General features: G+C 41.7%; 1 protein-coding gene across 1 annotated transcript in view; it reads left to right on the forward strand.

The window, feature by feature from the left end:
* Positions 1-3,863, forward strand: part of MTCL3 (MTCL family member 3) — a 48,368-nt gene extending 44,505 nt beyond the window's left edge. Inside the window, exon 8 of the mRNA XM_083176771.1 lies at positions 3,702-3,863. The gene's annotated coding sequence lies outside the window, so the exon portion shown is untranslated. The remainder of the gene's footprint in view (positions 1-3,701) is intronic.
* The last annotated feature ends 8,696 nt before the right edge of the window (positions 3,864-12,559 follow it).

Here is a 12,559-nt window from a genome sequence, read left to right on the forward strand (position 1 = left end):
TCATCCTACTAAATCTCACCCATACAGTGAGATATGCTGTATCTTAAGTAGTATAATCATGAATGCCCTACAAATGCAGTACTTCTGAATAAGTTCTTTGGCACATATCTGGTGAAGGTGTGAGGATACCTTTATGTTATATATTGAACCCACCTAGCTGCTTTTTTTTTAAAATTATATGTTTGTAGATATGGTCTCGGCACTCCAAATGTTCAGTGTCTAGTCAGTGTTGCCGGGTGCCTTCCCGTGGCAAAGATACAGGAAACAATAGATAGGCAGCACTCACGGGCTTAAATGAGTCAGTTCTCCAGAGGTAACAGGTAAATCAACGTTTCAATTTATTGTAATTGTATTTGTCAGGATAAAGAGGATATTTATCCTGACAGAGGTTTTACAATAAACCAAAACGTTGATTTACCTGTTACCTTTGGAGGTCTGAATTCAGTTAAACCCATGAGTGTCGCCTATCTATCGTATAATATCTTTTATTTATATATATATATATATATATATATATAGTGATAAGGATCACAAACAAGAGTCTCAGATGATGATTTGGTAGTTTATTCTCATCAGCAGGTACAGCTTAGCAGGTGACATTCATATGCAGTTTGCATCATAGGCAGTAGCATACAGGCATATCAGATTCCTAACAGGCTCCAATGGTCCTTAATCTAATCCACACCCCGGCCTATCACTCGGGCTGATAGTCCACCATCAAGAGCCAGCAAACAATGCCATGGGAAGCCTTAAATCAGGACATCCCAGGTGCTACTGATTACACCTGGGCTTCTACAACTGCCAACAAACCTGGTCTGGATCCTTCACATTACTTTCATGTGCGGGGATGCTGACTCTGCCATACATAGTGGACTGTTGTGGCCCGGCACTCCCTCTCAATAGACAGCCACCTCGGTGCCTTCTGATTCAATAGATAAGACTGGAACAAAGCATGCAGTTGCAAAAACGTGTAATTAGTCACAAACCCGAAAACCAACGTTTCGGGGCTAGCACGCCCCTTTGTCAAGGTGTGGGTGAGTACCACCCACACCTTGACAAAGGGGCGTGCCAGCCCCGAAACGTTGCCCCGAAAATTGCCCTGTGTATTGGCCCCATTAGATAAATTTAGAAAAGCTGCGTCGGTCCAATCTAGAAACAATATATATATATTTTTTTTAAGGGAGCTTGTTCTCTGTGTCTTAACATATTGCTGGTTCTAAAATTTAGTTTAGTTCATATAAAATGGCAGTTGTTTATAGAATGTGGGTCTTAATTCACAAGATACTTGATTAACTTTATAATGTAAACAGGAGTTTCTTATTGAACCACTTCCAAGGGCAGTATTCAATGCCGATTTTCGGCATGTGCAGCGAATCCTGTTTAGGATTTGCTGCACATTCGCCGCGTTCCGGAGGGCTGGAGCTGCATGGGCTCGCTGCCCCTGACAGCGAATTTTAACCATTGTGGCAAATGCCGCAGGGAGCCAGGGGACGGCGGCAGGCAGGGAGATGGAAGTCTCCCTGCCTGCGCCGGAATGTGTGTGGGGGGGGGAGGGCTGCCATTTAGCCAGTAGCTAGTGAATCAGCAGCATTGAATACTGCCCTAAGTATTCAAATTTCAATGTTGGCTGCAGTGTTCACAAACAGTAATGTTTGATACAATAAATGAACGTTCTATGGGAGTAACTACTAGTTAATTGTAAAATTGACCCATACACACTTTGGTGTGGTGCACTGGCATCAACAAGTGCATAAACACTTTCCGATGCTAGCTGGGGGGAGCAATGGGGGTGGGGGACAGTGGCCATGCTGCATTCTGGCTCTCTTAACAAAGTTCTCCCTTGTCTGACATGTGCAGGTCATTATCGACCCGTGAGAGCGCACATTGTTTGTTGTTGGGCGTTGGGCGTACACACCGGCCGATATAATGTGCGATATCACTCAGATAGACCTAAATGACCGATATTGTTCATTTTATCACCTAGTGTGTACACACCTTATGAGGTGCAATTTTGCACACTGATAAAACTGACTTGTACTGCAGGGATTAATATATGAAGACAGGACAGGCTCACTGTACACTAGGATATAGGGAGGTTTATAGAATATGCTTCTGATGCTTTCTTAAAAATGTGGACAGTTCCTTCAACCCCATACTTTATTATTATTATTATTTTATTCTGGATTATTCATATTGTTTTAATTTGTATTACATGCTCTGCTCAAGATGTTGTGTATTGTATTGCCTTATCCCATTTCAATAAAAATTTAATTTTGTAATAAATTCTACACTTTAAACAGGGAAAAACATTTTATAACATGGGCAGTGAACCAAAGTAAGTAAGGGGCAGATGTATGAACCGGGCGAAGAGATAAAGCAGAGATAAAGCAGAAGGTGATAACGCACCAGCTAATCAGTTATGTTTGAAAAATGACAGTTAGGAGTTAGAAGTCCATTTTATCTCTTCACCAGCCTTAATACATCTGCCCCTAAATGCTAAATCATACATTTTCATTGTCAAGAAAAAGAGAATAATGTGAGGAGTACAACGTAGTTGGTTTCATTGGCTCAGGAAATAGTTTTAGTTATCAAAGTCCGGCAGATAAATCACTGGCAGATGGTCATTCTTAACTCAGATCAAACCTTACACAATAGGAATCTCCAATGCTCACAGAATATGCTCTGTCTAAAATTATACATATACTTAAGGGTATGCGGTCCCTGGGTCGACAATGTCTAGATGGACAGTCACTAGGTCGACCAAGAATGGTTGACATATACTAGGTTGACCTTGACAGAAGGTCTACACAAGCTTAAAGGAGACATGGACCTGTTCGACATCAATAAGCTCAGTATGAGTTTTTCATGTTTTATTTATCCAAAAAAGTGGTTTCTCATACTTTACTATCCAAGAGGGCATAGAGTGTAAATGTAATAGTGTGCCAAATGCAGCGGTACACTTACACGGTGTCCATGTCGACATGCAAAGAAAAACTGCTCCATCTGCAGACACCAAAAACCTAAAAAAAGGAATGTCGACATTAATCCTTGATCATGTCCATGTCGACCTAGGGTATGTCAACCATTGTTATGTGTAACCTAGTCCTGTAAACCATTTATTTCAACTTAGACATTGTCCATCATCTATACCGTAACTATACTTACTGTAAGGGCAGGGCTCATTGTCAAGGAGAGGACAGTAATGCCTTGTACTGTTGTAATGTTTTTGTTTCCTTACGACCCTCATAAGTACAAATTAGTAGTTTTCTTAAATTATATACTGTATGTGTGCATACATGTACCTCGTTCTTCTCCAATGTACATTAAAGGATACATTGTTAATATTATTGTAGTCTTGCATAAATGAACCACAGAAGAAATCTGAGGAGATCTGTTTCCCTTATCAGCGGAAACGTCTACTTACTCACATATAAAGTATACACAAATATACAGGCCAGCACTGACACTTTTGTGAGAAGAAACTACAATTCTGTTATGCTCTTATGTAAAGTGTCCTGCTTTTTTCCGTATGAAAGTGTCCTGCTTTTTCCGTATGGGCTGTCTCGTGCTGGACCTTTTCCATTTGACGGCTAGGGACTTGGCTTCTCCAAAAGTAGTAACAGATTTATTTCATCTTAGGAATGCTGTGTGCTTTGTGTGTATGGTGATATTCCATCACATAAATATCTTGCATGTTACAGGCAGGTGAAAACAGAGGGATTTTGCTCGAGCTGAAGGCTGTTTTGGAAGTGATTCAGAGAGAGCAGAGAAGAGAAGAAAAAAAATGGACTGACTTTCTGCTGCAGTTCCTAAGCGATCGATGTGGGTGGGGGACTGACCGGATTGAACTACAACAACACATGCCCAAGGTATTTGAAATGCAGTGATGTCAATAATGAAAAATGTATGAACTATAGAGCTGCACACTAAACACTAAAGGATGCATGCTAAACATCCCTCATGTTCATGAGTATGGCCTTAATTTATTTAGTATAGTCCAATGACTTTCCCAGAAGTTTCCCTAGAGCCGCAGTATTTGTATTTGGCATTTAGCCAATCCAATTATCAGCCTATGATTGAATGAGCTAAAGTAATCACTACAATATCCAGGCATGTAGGACACGTAAATGGGGCCCTGGTACAGGACAAATAACTGTTTAGGTCAGGGAAAGTATCACTATGCACTATAATATAATCTGGTATACCTGCATTGGAGAGAGCAGGTACGGATAGCACAAATTGGGGGATGGGAGTTCTATTTCACATGGGATGTTGCTATGGGAGACCAATCAGGTACAGTCTATTATCTTCTAGAAGGAGCTAAATAAATAAGAAGTAGATTCTGATTGGTTGACCATAGCATCATGCGATGTGAAATAGAACTCCCATCTTAGTAAATTTCCCCCATTATGTCATTATGATAGTGATTCACCTAGACCAGGGGCCCTCAAACTATTTTGCTCTGGGACCCCATTACACAATGAAAATAATTACGGGACCCCAGCAAGTTACACATGTGTAGTCAGCAGACAGCCCATGCATGGCAGCATTGTGGAGGCATAAAATCATAGGAGGAGTCTAAAATACAGGTTGAGTATCCTGTATCCGCACATCCCTTATCCGAATTATTCCAAAAACCGTGGTTTTTGGAATAATTCGATTTTTTTTTTTTAACCCCCCCTAACCCTCTTTTCATACTTACGAAGTCCCCGGGCGTCCACATCAGGCCTCCGGCATCTTCTCTGGGTCTCCAGCGGTCCCAGAATTGCATTACGCGAGTGTGCGCACGCACCGGTAACGTCCGTGGACTGCGTGGACGCCGAGGGACCACCGGACACCATCAGGGGACAGGTAAGTATGCTTAAAAAAAAATATTCCAAAAAACGAAAAATTCCCCTATCCGGAATGCTCGTGGTCCCGAGCATTTCGGATAGGGGATACTCAACCTGTAACAGACAACTCAAAAGATTTTTCATACTCCTTGAATGACTGAGATTAGAAAAGTCATCCGCCTGATGGTCAGCAACATAGAGTCGCGACCCCATACAGAGAATTTCGAGAACCGCTGACCTAGACAGCCTTACTAATGGGGAAGGTATGCATGATAATTGTGTTGTCAGGAACAACACATACTAACATACCATATTAACAATATATTGTGTTTTTATGGACAGTGTAAACAAATCAATTAATTGACATTTATAAACAGTTGTCATTCTAATCTGGTTTGTTTGTACCCTTCTATGAAATCTGGGTAAAAAGTATATATACAGTACACGTTTTCTATGAATATTAAGGTTTATTCTCTATTGGTTGTTTTTTCTTATCTTTATTTTGATTAACCCCTTCCTGACAGAGCTAGTTTTTGCGTTCCTGACAGAGCCATTTTTTTCAAATCTGACATGTCTCACTTAAGTGGGGATAACTTTTTTTTGCTTTTACTTATCCCAGTGATTTTGAGATTGTTTTTTCGTGACACATTGTACTTCAAATTAGTGGTAAATTTGGGTCGATACAGTCTGTGTTTTTTTGTGAAAAATACCAAAATGTCGTGAAAAAATGGAAAATTTAGCGATTTGCAAAATGTTAAATTTTCTGCTTGTGAGACAAATAATCATACCACTCAAAATAGTTAATAACTAACATAGACCATATGTCTACTTTATGTTTCCATCATTATTTCAACTTCCTTTTCATTATTTTGGACACTAGGAGGCTTCAAATATGAATAGCAAATTCTCAAATTTTCAAGAAAATTTCAAACACTGATTTTTTTAGGGACCAGTTCAGTTCTGATGTGACTTTGAGGGACTTGTATGTGAGACACCCCCATAAATGATGCCATTTCAAAAACTGCACCCCTCACAGTATTCAAAACAGCATTTTGGAAGTTTGTTAACCCTTTAGGTGTTTCACAGGAATTAAAACAAAGTGTAGGTGAAATTTCAAAATTTCATTTTTTTTGCAGATTTGCAAATTTAATACATTTTTCTAAGGAACACAGTACATTTTACTAGAGAAATGTGACTAAAAATTGATTCCCCCAATTCTTTGGTTTTCATAAATATCCTATATGTGGCCCTAGTGTGCACGGTGACCAAACCACAGGCTTCATAATAGAAGGAGCACCTACTTGATTTTGGAGCCTCCTTTTTATGAGATTATTTTTTAGGCACCATGTAGGTTTCTAGGCACCATAAGATGCTAAAAGTTAGGTACCCCCCCACAAGTGACCCCATTTTGCAAACTACACCCTTCAGGGAATTCATCTAGGGGTATAGTGTACATTTCAAACCCCCAGGGGTTTCACCAATTGTGGTACAACTGGGCAGTGAAAATGAAAAAAATTAATTTTTCATTTTCACAGCTCAGTTGTATCAAAATTGGTGAAACCCCGGGGGGTTTGAAATGTACACTATACCCCTTGATGAATTCCCTGAAGGGTGTAGTTTGCAAAATGGGGTCACTTGTGGGGGGGTTCCACTGTATGGGTGTTTCGGGGGTCATTCAACCAGAATCTGTGCTGCAAAATCCAAAAATCACTCCTTCCCTTCTGAGTCCTGCCATGCACCCAACTGGTATTTTTTGGTCACACATGAGGCATTGCCGTACTCGGGAGAAATTGGGGCACAGATTTTGGGGTGCTTTGTCTCCTTCATTCCTTGTGAAAATGAAAAATTTTGAGCCAGATCTGCATTTTTGTGTAAAAAAATGTAATTTTGTACACAAAAATGCAGTTCTGGCTCAAAATTTTTTATTTTCACAAGGAATGAAGGAGACAAAGCACCCCAAAATCTGTGCCCCAATTTCTCCCGAGTACGGCAATGCCTCACGTGTGACCAAAAAATACCAGTTGGGTGCATGGCAGGACTCAGAAGGGAAGGAGTGATTTTTGGTGGCGGAATGAATGGTGGGTGCTATGTCGCATTAGCAAGACCCCCGAAGCACCAATACAGTGGAACCCCCCCACAAGTGACCCCATTTTAGTCACCAGCTTTGGGAGGGGGGCTGGCGCTGCGGCTGGCGGGGGGGTGGGAGGGGTGCTGGCGCTGCGGCAGCCGGGTGGGTGGGAGGGAGGGGGGCTGCCGGGTGGGAGGGGGGGGGGGGGGCTGGCGATCGGTGGGGTATATACACACACACACACACACACATATATATATATATATGTGTGTATATATGTATATATATATATATATATATATTTATATATATACATATATATACACACACATATATATATATATATATATATGTGTGTGTATATATATATATATATATATATATATACATATATTTTCAGTGCATATATTTTATTTTAGAACTTTTTCAGCAGCTTGATGCTGCTGCTGCTGCTGCGGGGGGGAGGGGGGAGGAGGGCAGCGCTGCGTGCGCTCCAGACGCTCCGGGGGAGCCGTGGGAGCCGCTGCTGCTGCCGGGTGAGTGCCCGGCGGGTGCGAGGGGTGGGCTGCACATCGGTGGTGATCGGTGCTGTACCTGACAGCACCGATCACCACCGATCCCTGTGTTACCGAGCGGCTTAGCCGCCGGTAACACAGGAAACGCTGTGAATGGCTGTTCAGATTTGAACAGCCAATCACAGCGATCGCCGACCGGGGGGGGCACCCCTGCCCCCCCTGGGCGGCGAGGGGGGATGTCTGCTGTCAGGGACAGCAGACATCACCTAACTGTCACTGCGTCTCTAGACGCAGTGACAGTTAGAAGTCATGACGTACATTTATGCCATGTGTCGGGAAGTACTTCCCGACCATGACGTAAATGTACGTCAAATGTCGGGAAGGGGTTAATACCAGATCCCATACATTCTGAACTAAAGGTTATAATGAGGTTTTGATCATTTTGTCTCATACAACTTTTTATAGCTAGAAGCTAATTCAGCCAAGACATGTGCTAATAAAAGTATTCCAGACATCCCAAAAGACACAAGGAAGGAGAAGATAGAACAGAGGCGCCTGCTTGAGGACACTCACACAGCAGCCATGGAAGTCAAGAGACAGTTAGAGAATAATGAACGCAATTGGAAAGTGGAAAAGATGGAATTATTGGAAAGATTTGACAGTGAAAGAAAAGAGTGGGAATGCCAATGGAAAACCATGCAGAAAAAGATAGAAGAGGTATATTTATATCTTGCTGTTATATTTATGCAGCTAAACATTATTGAAGTTGTATGTAATATATTTTACAAGGAGCTAGAGTGGGGAGGGAGGTGGGGCATGGGGGTTTACCAATGAGAACTGTGACAGAGCTACATGTGCCAGAGGAATGTGTTGCTATATCAGACCAATGTGAGAGATGATTGTTTTAGTAAACAGTCTGCTTATTTTGTAATATTCTTTAATAAACTCAATTTAAAAAAAAACACTGTACAGTATATTTAATTCTATCAACATCATACTTTGGGGGGGGGGGGGGGGGGGGGGGGTCCCGTGTGTCTAATTTGCTTTATTCATGTCACATACTTTTGTTTAAAATAAGTGTATCTATATAATATAATACTGTAGATCAAATAGTCAAAGTCAGGAGAAAACAGATTTAGGGCATAATTCAGACTTGATCGCAAAGCATACTTTTTCTCTAATGGACAAAACCATGTGCCCTGCAGGTGGGGCAAATGTAACATGTGCAGAGAGAGTTAGATTTGATACCCTGCACAGAAACAGAATAACTCTCCCAATTGTAAAGGTCCATACACACTGGGTGATTTTGCCCAGCGTGTGTGCTAACCGATGATGGGGAAAGTCACTGGGCTAAGAAACGCTCAGTGCATACAGTGCAGGGGTGGACAACTTTCCATAGCAGGACGCTATGGAAAGCCGTCCACTCTGTCGCTCATCTGCTGGTATTACCAACAGATAAGCGTGTGGGCCAGCGATGATGCGGGAGCGCGCATCAGAGATAAGCGCTCATTGCTGGGGCATCGTTTTGCCCATCTGAGAAACATTGTGCTTTGCGATCAGGTCTGAATTAGACCCTTAGATTATTGTAAATGATTGCATTCTTACTATCTGATAAGGTTTATAAATCGTTGGGTCTTTAGGTTCACATAATAATCCCTAATATTATCATTTTTATTTTTGAGCAGCTGTATCAGGAAGTGAAACTGAGAAGGGAGAAAACGCTGAAGGGAGATGGGGATAGCACTGAGGAGAAAGTACAATTTGCATTGCCTGTATCACAGCCTGAAGCTATGGAAATGCCAACTATAGAAAGACAAAGTCACCAAAATCATACGGTCAACACTAAGATGGACAAAAGGAACAGAATATTGCCGAATGATTGTCTTCATTTAAATAAGGAGAAAACAGCTGAGCTAAAATTGTCCCAACAAAAGCATGATGTTCGCAATATTGAATCCGAAAAGTGGCTTGGCCAAAGAATGTCCAAAACTGAAAACGACACCTTGAATGATGTGAGTAATGGTTTGATTGACAAGTTGGGTATGGTCGTACTGTGTACTGTAACTAAATCTGCAGTTTAAATCTGTCATTCACTTCAGGCATTAAAAGAGATTGCCAGAGTCAGTGAAGAACTATGTACGTACCAGGAAGAAATTCGAACAAGATCCAGCTCCAAAAAGTATGTATTGTACTGACACAATCGTGCCCAATTTACCTTTACAGCAGATAATGATGAATAAGTGATTTATGGTTGAAATGCAGTGATGGAGGCAAAGGAACCATGAATCACGTATTCTATATTTTATGGCATAATCTGTCAGTGGGATGTAATTAATATTCTGGTGCTCTGGATCCTGATGGTCAGAATGCTGACAGCTGCATCTCAATGGTTTGAATCCTGATGGTAAACACAAAAGTTAGGATTATGCACTATGGGGAGGGTTAGGGTTAGGCAGTGAAAGGGCTGGGTTAGGCAGAGGGAGGGGTGTGTTAGGCAGAGGGAGCGGTGTGTTATCCCACTTTCACATCGCATCAGGACTTTGAAATGGTTCAGTCCTAGAGCGACCCTGCATTTTGCTCTCTTCAGACCCCTTCAGCGATCTGGCAGGGCGGAGCATCATCGGGGTAGCCCTGACACTGCTCCAAGCACTACCTCCTTTATCAGTGTTAACGGGAACCTTGACCCGGTTAAGCTGTTCACACTGCACAGCAAGCCAGCTACGAACCGGTAAGAACCCTGCTTTTGTTCCGGTTCGTAATGCCGGGTTACTAAACCCAGTAAGCCCTTTCAGATTGCACCTATTACCAGGTTGAACCGGCAACAAACCAGCATGAACCCGGTAATTAGGTATGATCTGCTGGGGTGTAAGGGTTATAACTAGGGTTAGACACTAGGAGGAGGGTTAGGCTGCAGGGGTGGGTTAGGGTTAGACAGCGGAAGGGGTGAGTTACTGTAAGGTTAGGATTAAGATTATAATACCAAAATCCACGTGGATTTTGACCATTGGGATACCACTTTTGGCTTCCTGACGATCAGGATCCTCTGAGCCGGGATAATAATACCAACCTTGTATTTATTGTATTGATTTTCTTTTCTGGTTATATCAGGAATCATATTATGTAGGCCAATTAATATAAATATTACATGTTATTTAATGTATTATTACAAACAACATGTATTACTTCAGTTATTAATAATTCACTTATCCAGTTAAAAACCTTGAGCATGGTCAATGTAGATTTCTGATATTTCCAGAGGGCAAATTGCTTTGCTCATCTCTAAATATACTGAGGACACACTGTTCAGTCAGTGGCGATGGGTACGTACAGTACAGTATAGTGAAGTACTGGAACAAGTATGTAGGCAGTCCTTTAGCTTTGTGTCCCTGAATATAAATTTTCAGATCCTCCCAGCAACATATAGAAGCAGTAATATTGCTAGCTGATTTGGGATGTTTTATTGTTTTGTTACAGTAGATGCTGTATGTTTTTGCCACTTGCAGGGCAGAATGAGGGGCATGCAGTGATTAGGTCAGTCAAACATGAAAGTGTAATGCGGATGTCAGTAGGGAGATCCCTGTAATGTAATACCTTGCTTTGGAGTGAAGAAGTGGTTCTCAGCCATACGGGCAAAGAAAGGTTAGTCAGCAGGCAGATATCATTTCAAAGGTTCTGCAAAGGGCAAATTTCTGCACCAGATCCGGCTGACGTACAATTTCATCCTGAGGTGTGAAGTGGCTGCTGAAACACTGCTCAATGCTAGGTCCAGTGTTTTAATCTTTGCTTAAAGGGCCCCATACATCAGCAATTAATTGTGACAATTTTCAGATATAGAGAGGATTGCCACAATTAATTTGAGATGTGTGGGCTCCTCCTTTTTGCAATTCCAATCAAAATCGCCAATCGATTGCTTAATCAGGTTTTTAAACATGTTTAATAATCTGGTATTATCTGCAGATCTTTTTTTTTATATGTGTGGGCATTCCCAATTCGTCTTCTTCATCTATTTACATTATGAACAGCAATCGATTGGGCAATTTCCAGATATGAAGATGCAATCTTTAGATGGAAAAATCTGCCGATAACTAAAATAAATCTGTAATGTGTGGGCAAAGTCAGATAGATTGTAAAATCCATTTATCTGGCCAAAAAATCCCTGGATCTGGAAATCCATTCATTGTGATTGCTGATGTATGGGGGCCATTACTTTACTTACAGTATGTATTCTGCATAGCTAGGTATACATGGTCAGTTGCTGTATATTCTATGTAGTGTGTGTGAATGGATCTTTATTTTAGTGAGATACAGACAGAGGCATAATACAATTAGCATAACCACAATTGTCTGCAAGTTGTGCAAAACTAGATTTTTGTTCACACATTAAGTTTCCACTTTTTTGTTGACACAAATTAAAGGGAACACGAGTCCAACCGACATGATTATTTAGTAGTTTAACGCTCTTATATTAATATTATTTAAATGATGGTACTTTATCAGGGCAGTCTATCAAAATGAACTACAGATGACTGACATTTGCTCATTTATGTATTGTTTGGCGCAATGCAACCCTTGTGGCGCTATATAAATAAACAATAATAATAAATGATGAAGTGTCTGTTACACAATATATTGCTTTTATTTTCATCACTTATGTGCACTGTAACTCTGCAGTGTTACTACTGTGTAGAATGTAACTTTAACCAGTTCAGGAGGTGAAATACAGATGGAGCCGGCCTTAACTTTGCAGGGCTAGTGTTTCTACCGCCAGGGGCGCGCTCGCGGGTCCTCGCCGCCTCCCCTGCCACCTCCCCCGGTGCCCCTCGCCGCTCCGCAGTCCCCCCTAACCCTGCCCGTCTCCCTGAAGCGGAGATGGGGAGGGACCCGCATCACCACCATCGAGAGACTGGGACGCGCGTGCGTGTGCGACGCACCTGCGTCCCAGTCTCTGTCGCCGGCGCTCACCAGTTAAAGGGGTCTGGCGAGCGCCGGCCAAAGATAAGACATGCTCCATCTGTATGTCAAACTTACATTTCTGTTGTCATAGTTACTTCTCCATTTAAAAGACAGATGCCAGATTTCTCTGACAGAAAGAATTCAGGGTCCTTCTACTTGATGTCGCTATAAGCTAGCATGTTTCCATTCCA

The sequence above is a fragment of the Crinia signifera genome, chromosome 3 (assembly GCF_055691185.1).
Source record: "Crinia signifera chromosome 3, ASM5569118v1, whole genome shotgun sequence".
NCBI lineage: Eukaryota > Metazoa > Chordata > Amphibia > Anura > Myobatrachidae > Crinia > Crinia signifera.